At 38.5% G+C, this 12,832-nt stretch overlaps 1 pseudogene; it reads left to right on the top strand.

Annotated features, from left to right (window-relative positions):
* The first annotated feature begins 1,264 nt into the window (after window positions 1–1,264).
* LOC138888615 (premnaspirodiene oxygenase-like) overlaps window positions 1,265–12,832 on the top strand; it is a 48,985-nt pseudogene continuing 37,417 nt past the window's right edge.

Here is a 12,832-nt window from a genome sequence, read left to right as displayed (position 1 = left end):
ACTAGGATTTTTTCCCACGTGGTTTTTCCTAGTAAGGTTTTAATGAGACACATTATCTTTTAATGAACATCCAAGGGGAGTGTTATAAATATATTATATTATGGATGTTCATTTAGTATTCCGTTGTAAATTATCTTCCTGGAGAAGCTTATCCATATGGGAATCCACCGTAAATATGTTTATCTATTAGTACTCTATTGGAAATAAGCTTCATGAAGAAGCTTATCACTTTGGTACCCGGTTATGGATAAATATTACCCTAAGTAGAAGATTATCCATACCGGGTATAATAAGCTTATCCATTCAGTACTCCGTTATGGATAAACATTGCTCTCAGTAGAATATTATCCATATCTGGTATAGTAGCAGCTTACACAGCAGCTTGCAGTAGCAGCTTACACAACAGCTTGCGTAGCAGCTTACACAGCAGCTTGGAGTAGCAGCTTACACAACAACTTGTAGTAGCAGCTTACACAGCAGCTTGCGTAGCAGCTTACACAACAGCTTGCGTAGCAGCTTACACAACAGCTTCCTTTCTTCTATAAATAGAAGAGATTTCAATTCATTATGTACATCAGTTTGAATTCGAATAATATATCAGTTTCTCTCTATACTTGTCTTTACTTTACAGTCTTTATTTTATAACAACTGTTACCATATTTGAATTATTTTCCCAATAATAGCAAATTTTATTACACAAGTAACATATTTGAATAAAATACTAGTATTCAGTACTAATCTATGTATATCGGGTAAAAATTGCACGGGGCGGTCTATTTGGTCGCCCCCATTTAACCTATACCTATATTTTTAAAATTATTTAATCTATACCCCAATTTTTACAACTTCAGGCGCCTCTTTCTTCCTGCTACTTGTGTTTCCTTTCTTCCTCCTTTCTTTTCCTCTTCTTCTTTTCTCTTTCAAACACATGAGACTCTGTGTAAGTATTATTGATTGAATATGAAATACACAGTGATTTAGCACTAAGGTAGGAATTTTATGTTAAGTACATATGAAATTTCATTCCCCCTAAATAGAATTAAAGATGGTTCTTCTTAATGCTGAATTTCCTGATAATTCCATTATAGCATCTGGATCTTAATGACAACCTATCATTGCTATTTTAGAATTTCAGCTCTAAGAGTGCTGAAGTTCAGCAAATATAAGCAAAAACTTCAACTCCTAGAATGCTGAAGTTCAGCAAATACAAAACAAACTTCAGCCCTGAAGTTAATCACAAACATAACAAAGCTTCAACTAAAATATGCTGAAGTTCAGCAAATACAGAACAAAACTTCAGCTAAAACATGCTGAAGCTCAACAAATAGAGAACAAAACTTCAGCTACTAGAATGATTAAGTTCAGTAATTACAAACAAAAACTTCAGCTAAAACATGCTGAAGTTCAGCAAATATGAGAACAAAACTTCAGCTACTAGAATGATTAAGTTCAGCAATTACAAATAAAAACTTCAGTCAACACTTGGTTCATCAATTTTTGCTACTTCAGGCTCGTCTACTAGAATGTTGAAGTTTGCGTGATTGCCTTTGCTACTTCAGGCTCGTATGCCTGAAGTTACGCGAAAAGTGAGTACGTTTGTAATTTTTTTTGTAAAGCGTGTATAAGTTAAAACGTGATCCAGAAAGCGGGTATAGATGCAAATGCCTCGTATATCGGCTAGGAAAAATAAACATTGAATCTTGTCGACTATTTGTGTAACAAATCCTATACATCAAATTCCTGCAAGTAATAACTATTACTGAAATATGGGGTCCTCAAAAATTGGGGGCCCAAAGGACTTGCCTTAGTGGCTTGTGCATCAAAGTCGGCCCTGCCTCCTAGGCCATGGAGTCTACCTTTAATCGAGAACTTGCACCAATTAATGAATGGTCGCCTTCCAATACATCATACTCTTAGAAGTCTATCGGGAAGATATGGACCGATCTTTCACTTACGTCTTGGAGAAATATCGATCATTGTTGTATCTTCACTTGAGATGGCAAAAGAAATTATGAAAACTCAAGAGTCAAGACCTTAACTTTGCTACTAGGCCTGAATTTATGTCTGGAGATATTATTTCTACAAATACACAGACATTGGAACCTGTCCATATGGTGAATACTGGAGAAATATGCGCAAAGTGTGCGTCCTGGAACTTCTTAGTGCAAATACGGTCAAGTCATTTAATTCAATTCGACAAGAAGAGATGTCAAGTCTCATTTACTCGATTAATTCGACTCCTGATGACTCATTGATCAACTTATCAGACAAAATATTTTGGTTTACAAGTTCGGTAACTTGTAGGTCGGGAAAGTGATTCATGATCAAGATAAGTTGATAATGTTGGAGAAAGATGTAGCATTATTAGTTTGTGGATTTCACTTGGCTGATATGTTCCCTTTCCGAAAATGGCTTCATGAGATCAGTGGATTTAAGTCCAAAATGTTGAAGGTTCATACAAAGATAGATATAATTTTGGAGAATTTCATTAATGAGCATTGAAAAACTCAAATAATTGGGAAGAAGGGCAATGGTGTGTCTGGAGGTGAAGATTTGATCGATGTTCTACTATGAGTCATAGAGAGCGGGGAATTGGGAACTCCAATCACAAATTAGAATATCAAAGGTGTTATTTTTGTAAGTCTAATGTCATATGAGATATTTCTTTCTTTCTTTCTTTTCATTTTATTATTTATAGTAGTATTTAAACACTGAAGTTAAATTTTATGCTAGAGTATAATATTGAAACGTTAGAAATTGTATATATCTTAATAGTTTTCTTTACATGCAGGACATGTTCTTAGCAGGAGGTGAATCCTCATCTACAACAATTATTTGGGCATGTGTCACGTCCTTAGTCTTAAACTAAGCGCACGTGCGGCATTTGGCAACTCGCTCACGATCTTGCACAACTTACTCATGTTATTGCTATGTCAAGTCAGCCTTACTACACTCAAGATCGCTAAGAGAATGTTAGAACACAAGAGAATTGTTAAAGAAAGCTTTGTATTAGAGAGAACTTGATTGTCTTGCTTGGTTGATGAATTACAAATGAATGCCCCCTATTTATACTAACCACCTAGGGTGTGACGACCCAGCCGGTCGTCTTAAGAATTAATGCCTTGATCCCCTATTAACTGTTTTTCCAAGTTTATTTCTGCTAATGTGAATTGTCGGGATGTTCGGTTTTGAATTTCGGTGAGTTTCGGGACACTTAGTCCCTAAATGAGAGTTTAAGTGTTGGAAAGCTGACCGTAGTCAGAACAGTGTGAAGACGACATCGGAATGAAAATCTGATGGTTTCGTTAGCTTCGTTGGGTGATTTCGGGGTTAGGAGCATGTTCGAATTGTGTTTTGGAGGTCAGTAGCTAATTTAGGTTTGAAATGCCGAAGGTCGAATTTTTGAAGTTTCCGGTTCGATAGTGAAATTTTGATCCGAGGGTCGGAATGGAATTCCGAGAGTTGCAGTAGTTTCGTTATGTCATTTGGGATGTATGTACAAACTTTCAGGTCATTCGGACGTGTTTTGGTTGGGTTTTTTATCGAAAACGTAATTCGGAAGATTTTTTGAAACTTAGACTTGAATCCGATGTGTTTTGGCTGTTTTGATGTTGTTTGAAGTGTTTTGAAGATCTGAACAAGTTTGAATAAGGTTTTAGGATATGTTGATGCCCTTGGTTGAGGTCCCGAGGGCCTCGGGATGAATTCGGATGGTTAACGGAGAAAATTTTGGAGTTGAAGTTGTGCAGCAGCTGGCCTTCTGGAATTTTTGCATCTGCGGTTTGGGGACCGCAGATGCGGGGCCGCAGAAGCGAAAATTGGCCATCTCTCCAGGAATCACAGATGCTGTATATTTTTCGTAGAAGCGGTACCGCACCTGCGGGTAAAGGGCCGCAGATGCGGAATCTGGCCTTAAGTGGGAAGTCGCATATGCGACATTTATTCCACAGAAGCGGGACCGCAGATGTGGAAACTGCTGGCATTATTTTAAAAAGGGGTTCCGCGACTTGGGAGTTTATTTCCACCATTTCTAATCATTTTTGAAGCTTTTGATAGTGATTTTTGAGTAAAACAAAGGGGAATCGCTTGGAGGTAACATCCTTGACTTCATAACTCGTTTTTATGTGATTAAAGACCTAATTAGTGGTGAAAAATTTGAGAAAAATGGGTAATTAGGGCTTGAGTTTAAGAGGCCTTTAAAAGAGGATTTGAAGGGTCATTTGGACTCTGATTTCAGTGTTCTTGTTATGTATAGACTCGTGAGAGTACGTTGTTTCTGGAAATGCAAATTTCACCCGATTCCGAGACATGGGCCTGAGGGGCGTTTTGGTTATTTTACATAATTTCGTGTATTAGCTTAGACTTTAATTGTAGAATCAGTTACTTGAGGTGTTATTTACAATATGCAATTGAGTTGAATAGATTTGGGCCATTTAGAGCCGGATACTCGTGGCAAAAGTGTGGTTTCGAGTTTATTTTGAGCCGGTTCGAGGTAAGTGGCTTGTCTAACCTTGTGTGGAGGACCTTCCCCTTAGGATATGATTGTCACACCTCCTTTTTGCGCGCCCGGCCCCGAAGGGTTAGATGCGCGGGTGGAGTTTTTCCAATTTAAGTGACAATATTCGAAATGGGATTATTTATTTAATTCAGAGTCGCCACTTGGGAAAGGTTTGGCTTTTGGTGTCCCAAGTCACCGGTTTATCTTGAATCCCAAATCGAGGAGATTTTCGACTTTTCCAAATGAAGTCTACGAACCAGAAATTCTAAGTAAGGAATTCTGTTGACCCGAGGGAAGGTGTTAGGCACCCTCGAATCCCGTGGTTCTAGCACGGTCGCTTAAATTGTTATAATGGCTAAATATCTGATTTAAATACATGTTGTGACTTATGTGCTCTTATTAAGTTTTAACCGCTTTTATTATTATCATTTATTTTTATAGAATTGCAACGTCGTGAAAATGTATCTCGAACCACGTCACAATCAATGCACCCGTAGTTGTTAACACATTTCGACTCCGTTGAGATTTGAATTTGGGTCACATAAATGCGCACCCGAATTTAAGAATGTAATTTGATTAAGTCGCGCCTAAAGAATCTAACGCGTTATTGTCTTCGGGGAGGGCAGTGGAATTCACTAAACAGCCCGTCCCAAATTCTAAGTATTTATTATGACCAATTATTGAGGGCCCCGCAATTTGCCTTTTGATTCGGCGAGGCTCGTCTCATTATTTTAGAAGGGTACCCTACAAGGACTACATTTTTACTACATTTATCTTTAAAGGGAAGGATGATGCCGAATTTTGCTGGTTTAGACAAATACGGACTGAATCCTTATTATGTTTGCCGAACCTAAACTTGTTTGATTACCTGATTGATTGTTCATGAGGTGAGAGCTACGGCATGCTTTGTCTTCAACAAGTGAATATGCTTATTAATTCGCTAAGTGAGATTGCAAACAAACTAACAACATATATTGAGTTATGTTTAACGACCTCCAAGTTCTATTCTTAACACTCTAACCTATTTGAAATTGATAAAAGAAATCGGCTGTTTTATTAGGAAAAATTACTACTAATTGAACTCAAAAATGATTATTAGTTTTTCTCAACAATCATTACATCATTTCGAAATAAAAATCTGTACCGAAACCCAGTATCGAACCTGTATTGGAACGAATAAACTGACAAGAGAACTGGCATTCATAGCCATACTCTTAGTGTGACTGTATGGGAGTTTGTTTGGGGATACATTTATCCCGGACCCAGTATCACAGTTTTGTCAATTCAGTGGTCTAGGCAAAATACATACAATGCTTACCATGACTCTATGTTATACAGTCATACTAAATCAAACAAGTGTTATACTGAACTGAATGTATACTAAATCAAAACATGCTGTCTATGTCATACTGTCATTACTATTGAGTCATGCTATCTAACAGTTCATCTTAAACAGAATGTATGCTAGTTTATACAGAATATTTGCAGTTCGCAGTAAGAATACAGGCCCAACCAACATTCGAACTATCTTTTTACACCAATGCTATAACATAAACTGGTGTTCATTTCTTTATTTCTGCTTCAACTTCAAACTTTCAACAATACAAGGTTCAAAGGTTGTGTACCTAGGAATATTTGCAATTGAAGAAAAAGGGCAATCAGTAGAGTAACAATGAACAAATGCAGCAGCACCAACAGCAACAGGGCAGAATAGCAGCAGGCAAAACAATACAGCAAGAAAGAGGCTCGAGTGCAGAGATGCAAATATGGCCAATAGAAAGTAATAGCCAAATAGCAGCAACACCCAGTGGAATAGAATCAGAAATCCAGACAGACCAGACCAGTAGTAAACCAATGAAAACACTCGACTAATAGACACAACTGGAATTTCAAAGGAATCAGAATTGATTTGAAACAGGTTGAACAACTGAAACCCAGTAATAATAGGAGGAAAAAGCTTCTGATTGTTGGTTGTATCCCCTCTATCCCTTCAACTCTCTCTGTCTATGTGTATCTATTTGTATGTATTTCCAGCTCTCCTCCCTAAACTCTTCACAGTGTGTTTTTCTTTTTAAACCTTCAAAAGTCGGTCCTCTTTTTTTGTCCCCCCTTTCTGTCTCCTCACCTCTCCCTCTTATAGGCCTCAACACTATCCCTTTTTAAACAGCCTGTTCAGACTATTACCATACCCCTCCCATGTGCCTTTAAACTTTTTCAGTTCCACTTTAGTTAATTAGGTATAAAAACCCCATCATTCCCTGGCAGATTTAACTTTTCCATTTTATTTAACTAAAGCAAGTATGGGCAGTAGGATATGTTGACAGCATATGCTGTCAAACCATTTTAAAATTAAACAAAAACCTTTATGCAGGCCACAGGCTGTGCACCAATGCACATGAGGTGCACCAATGCACATGCTGTGCAAGAGTGCACATGCCCTCCAATTCAGCATTTAAACCAAACATCCCTTTTACATTACTGATCCAAATCAACAGCTATAAGTAAACAAATTTGGTTTTTAATTGGTTCAACAAATGTTCAACAGAAGCTAGTTGATTTACTATGCTCAGACAGTTGAAACTAATTGATGACTCATGTCGACTCGACTATATTAGCATTAACATACACAATCGTAGCCAAAAATCAGACATTCAGAAGTGTGTGACACATGACTCGACTCATACTGATTAAAACAGAATTGTACTTCGAGGAATTAGTTAGTCAGTACAAATTTGGAATACAACCAATACACATGCCTCATCAGAATAGGAGGGGAGGGATTCAGACAAACACAGAGGTTCAAACAAAGTGGACAAACAAAAGTTTAAAACAAATATGAACAGTCTTTTAAAACAAATCACACGGGCTAAAAACAAATAAAGGAAAAGAAAGCAGATTCACCTTAAACTTGAAAAGTTAAAAGTTTGAACCCGGATTTGGACGGACCTTTCTTAAGGCTGAACGGACTTTAATCGAAGTGTTTCTCAGATGAGAAACACTTCGATTAAGGTCCATTAGACCTTAATCTCTTTGGTTTGAACCATTTTGAACCAGTGACGAGGGACCTTGTGGTTTCAAAACTCAGATCTAATATTCGTGCTTCCCTGGTTAGATTCGGACCAAACCAAATATGGTTTGGTCACGAGGAGGGTCCGGGGAGTGTCTGGTATGAAGCTGGGGTTGGTTGGTGTAGATCGAGTTTTGACTCGAATCTTCAAATGAAGATTCGAGGACCTGGGGGTGATTCGAAGTGTGTGGTTGGTAGATTTAGGTTCAGGATGGCATGGGGGTTCTATGGTGTTCAGGTGGAGGTCACCGGCGTTCAGGCCGCCGGGTTTCTGGTGAAGGTGTGCAGGGGCGGCTAGGGTTTGAAGGGGATGAGTTTGGTGAAGACGAAGGCGGGGGTGTCGGCTAGGGGGGCAGGGTAAGGATCTAGGCTTATATAGTTAGTGGGTGGGTGAACCTCGGCCGTTAGATCAATCTAGATCTACGGTCTGGATCTGAAGGCTTAAATGGAAACGGTGTCGTTTTGAGGGTTTGGGTTCGGTCCAGGTGAGACGGGTCGGGTTTGTTAGTGGGTACGGGGTGTGAGATCTTGGCCGTTGGATCAGTTTGGTTTGAATGGTTGAGATGGATCGGCCTTGAAACGACGTAGTTTTGGTGTTAAACTACGTCGTTTTGTGTCCTGGGGGTGGGCTGTTCGGACTGGGGGTTTGGGCTGTTCAATTGGGCTCCAGATTTTGAAATGGGCACGGCCCAAATTCATTTTACAACAAATTTTGTCTTCTCTTTATTTCTAATTTCCTAAATACACAAACTAATTAAATAAAACCAAGCACCACTAATTAACACTTAACATATTTATTTCACGCGGATAAAATGTTAAAAGTAGGCAAAATTAAACACGGCAACAAATCAGGACAAAAGAAAAAATGCGTATTTTTGTAATTTTCCATCTAACAAACGGGTCATGGTTTAAATTACGCATGACACATACATTTTTAATTCTTTTGGAGCGATTGTCGCGTAAAACAAAAATCACGTGCTCACAGCTGCCCCTCTTTGTTCGGAAACACGAAGAGTTTTCGTGCAAAGATAAAGTGAGCGTGTATGAGCGATTTTTGCCTATGGACTACTCCGTATGAAGCATGTTTTTGAAAGATCTGACCGAATCTTGCTTCAAAGATTTCCTACATATCCTGGGCTAAACAGGAATCAGGTCAATGTAGTTCGGGAAGTTTTGGTAGCTGGGACTACCATGGGATTGCAATGCTTGCTGCTACTGCTGTTGCTGTTGTCACTGCTACGTCACTGACCGCCTTATTACAACCAAACGAAAATTGGAAACTGAACTAACTACTTATATGCATGTCGACTGCTAGTTACAAGATTCCTATCTATGATTCTTTTACGACTTGATCTTGGGTTTTAGCTGATTCTGCTTGTAGACTCTGATCTGAATCTTGATGCTTGCGAGTTGCGGCGACTTGTGTAACCTCTGGGATACTGAGTGAGACGCGATTGGCAAGGTTCAGGCCCTTAATTAAACGTTGGAGTCGATCCGCTCTCCATTCACTCTGATATCTCGGAATGTCTTCTTTTGTCTTTTTCTTCTTTGATTCTGAGTTGAGACTCATCTCGTAGGTCATTTCGATCCGTGTGGCTCGAGGTTAGACCTGCGGGAAAAACAAACAAAACCCTAATGCTGATTGCATGGAAAAGCTCAGTTTAGAGTTTAAAACTCTAATGCTGGCTGAAAGGAAAAAGTTCAGTTTAGGGTTTAAAACCCTAATGCTGACTAAAAGGAAAATTCAGTTTAGGGTTTAAAACCCTAATGCTGATTGCATGAAAAAGCTCAGTTTAGAGTTTAAAACTCTAATGCTGGCTGAAAGGAAAAAGTTCAGTTTAGGGTTTAAAACCCTAATGCTGACTAAAAGGAAAATTCAGTTTAGGGTTTAAAACCCTAATGCTGATTGCATGGAAAAGCTCAGTTTAGAGTTTAAAACTCTAATGCTGGCTGAAAGGAAAAAGTTCAGTTTAGGGTTTAAAACCCTAATGCTGACTAAAAGGAAAATTCAGTTTAGGGTTTAAAACCCTAATGCTGATTGCATGAAAAAGCTCAGTTTAGAGTTTAAAACTCTAATGCTGGCTGAAAGGAAAAAGTTCAGTTTAGGGTTTAAAACCCTAATGCTGACTAAAAGGAAAATTCAGTTTAGGGTTTAAAACCCTAATGCTGATTGCATGGAAAAGCTCAGTTTAGAGTTTAAAACTCTAATGCTGGCTGAAAGGAAAAAGTTCAGTTTAGGGTTTAAAACCCTAATGCTGACTAAAAGGAAAATTCAGTTTAGGGTTTAAAACCCTAATGCTGATTGCATGAAAAAGCTCAGTTTAGAGTTTAAAACTCTAATGCTGGCTGAAAGGAAAAAGTTCAGTTTAGAGTTTAAAACCCTAATGCTGATTGCATGGAAAGGCTCAGTTTAGAGTTTAAAACTCTAATGCTGGCTGAAAGGAAAATTCAGTTTAGGGTTTAAAACCCTAATGCTGATTGCATGGAAAAACTCAGTTTAGAGTTTAAAACTCTAATGGTGGCTGAAAGGAAAATTCAGTTTAGGGTTTAAAACCCTAATGCTGATTGCATGGAAAAACTCAGTTTAGAGTTTAAAACTCTAATGCTGGCTGAAAGAAAAATTCAGTTTAGGGTTTAAAACCCTAATGCTGATTGCATGGAAAAGCTCAGTTTAGAGTTTAAAACTCTAATGCTGGCTGAAAGGAAAATTCAGTTTAGGGTTTAAAACCCTAATGCTGATTGCATGGAAAAACTCAGTTTAGAGTTTAAAACTCTAATGCTGGCTGAAAGGAAAATTCAGTTTAGGGTTTAAAACCCTAATGCTGATTGCATGGAAAAGCTCAGTTTAGAGTTTAAAACTCTAATGCTGGCTGAAAGGAAAATTCAGTTTAGGGTTTAAAACCCTAATGCTGATTGCATGGAAAAACTCAGTTTAGAGTTTAAAACTCTAATGCTGGCTGAAAGGAAAATTCAGTTTAGGGTTTAAAACCCTAATGCTGATTGCATGGAAAAACTCAGTTTAGAGTTTAAAACTCTAATGCTGGCTGAAAGGAAAATTCAGTTTAGGGTTTAAAACCCTAATGCTGATTGCATGGAAAAGCTCAGTTTAGAGTTTAAAACTCTAATGCTGGCTGAAAGAAAAATTCAGTTTAGGGTTTAAAACCCTAATGCTGATTGCATGGAAAAGCTCAGTTTAGAGTTTAAAACTCTAATGCTGGCTGAAAGGAAAATTCAGTTTAGGGTTTAAAACCCTAATGTTGATTGCATGGAAAAGCTCAGTTTAGAGTTTAAAACTCTAATGCTGGCTGAAAGGAAAATTCAGTTTAGGGTTTAAAACCCTAATGCTGATTGCATGGAAAAACTCAGTTTAGAGTTTAAAACTCTAATGCTGGCTGAAAGGAAAATTCAGTTTAGGGTTTAAAACCCTAATGCTGATTGCATGGAAAAGCTCAGTTTAGAGTTTAAAACTCTAATGCTGGCTGAAAGAAAAATTCAGTTTAGGGTTTAAAACCCTAATGCTGATTGCATGGAAAAGCTCAGTTTAGAGTTTAAAACTCTAATGCTGGCTGAAAGGAAAATTCAGTTTAGGGTTTAAAACCCTAATGCTGATTGCATGGAAAAACTCAGTTTAGAGTTTAAAACTCTAATGCTGGCTGAAAGGAAAATTCAGTTTAGGGTTTAAAACCCTAATGCTGATTGCATGGAAAAGCTCAGTTTAGAGTTTAAAACTCTAATGCTGGCTGAAAGGAAAATTCAGTTTAGGGTTTAAAACCCTAATGCTGATTGCATGGAAAAGCTCAGTTTAGAGTTTAAAACTCTAATGCTGGCTGAAAGGAAAATTCAGTTTAGGGTTTAAAACCCTAATGCTGATTAAAAGGAAAATTCAGTTTAGGGTTTAAAACCCTAATGCTGATTAAAAGGAAAATTCAGTTTAGGGTTTAAAACCCTAATGCTGATTAAAAGGAACATTCAGTTTAGGGTTTAAAACCCTAATGCTGATTGAAAGGAACATTCAGTTTAGGGTTTTAAAACCCTAATGCTGATTGGCTGGGGATAAAGCTTGAGAATACTTCACGACCTATTTTTGAGTTTTCTCGTTTTAATAGAAGGAAAAAGGGAGTTTTGCGGGAACTTACCTTTTGAGTGAATTCCTTATTGCCAAAATGTTTCTTGTACCCGTGTACCTTCTTCTTTGGGCGACACCTGCTTCTAGCACGGTTGTCTTGGATTAACACCTGTTTCAACTTCTCAGACAAAGAACAATTGTTAGTTCGGAAATGACGGTTGGTTCGGCGACCTTGATCGTTCCCAATTGCTCTGTTGCGTCTTTACTTCTGTTGCGAAGTCCCGCCATTGATTCGATTCAAATGGCAAAACCTTTAGACTGCTCAGGCTTGTATTTCCGGATTCTGTGATGATTTGCCTCGTGAGGCCCCTTTTTTGTGTCCCGTTTTGATTGAGGGTTCTCAACGGGGGTTTCATTGGAGGTGTTCTGTGGGAATTTATACAAAAGGACGCTCTGTGGGGGAAATATTTACAAAATGGATCCTTTTGTGCGGATTCTGTACAATGGGGTGTGCTGGGTTTTTGTTTCAAAACGGGTTTCCCAGGGTTTGTTGGGGTAAGCTTGTTGGGGAATATTTACAAAAGGACTCGCTGGGGATGTGTTGATGAAATTTCAACGGGGATTTTTTTTTATTATTATTTTTCTTTTATACTGGGGAGACTTTGTGGGAGATTGTACACAAGAGAAACTCTGTGGGGTTTTGTACAGGGGGAGACTCTGTGGGGATTTGTCCGAAGGTGGACTTGCTGGGGAAGATTCCAAGATTTCATTCTTTTTCTTTACTCCGGAACACCATCAAACGTCATGATTCATCATGCTTGGGTAATCATATCAACGAGATGAGGTGCTTTCCTTCATAAGACGGGATTCCGTGCAAACAAACCTGCCACCTGTCCTTTCCGGTGTGTCCTGAACTCGGGGTTAAAATGCGAAAGGGATTCGAAAAGAAAACAAAGAAAGGGAAAAACAAATCAGAAAAGGAATACCCTTTTCGGGATGAGAAAGACTTATCTGAGGAAGATAACGCTGGCTTTAAATGACATGACATGCTCTTTGGACTGGACGTTTGACCTTCTAAAAGCTTGCGTTTTCCTGAACCAGAACAGATCTGTGATTCCAAAACCGGTGGAACTTTGCCGAGACCTTCTTGGGGTGGCGTCCTTCCCTTTCGGCCAACAGCGCCCTTTGCGGGTTTTCGCTG

This window comes from Nicotiana sylvestris, chromosome 3 (assembly GCF_000393655.2).
Source record: "Nicotiana sylvestris chromosome 3, ASM39365v2, whole genome shotgun sequence".
NCBI classification, from domain to species: Eukaryota; Viridiplantae; Streptophyta; class Magnoliopsida; order Solanales; family Solanaceae; genus Nicotiana; species Nicotiana sylvestris.
Note: the sequence above shows the minus strand (reverse complement) of the source record. Positions and strands in the feature narration are given on the sequence as shown.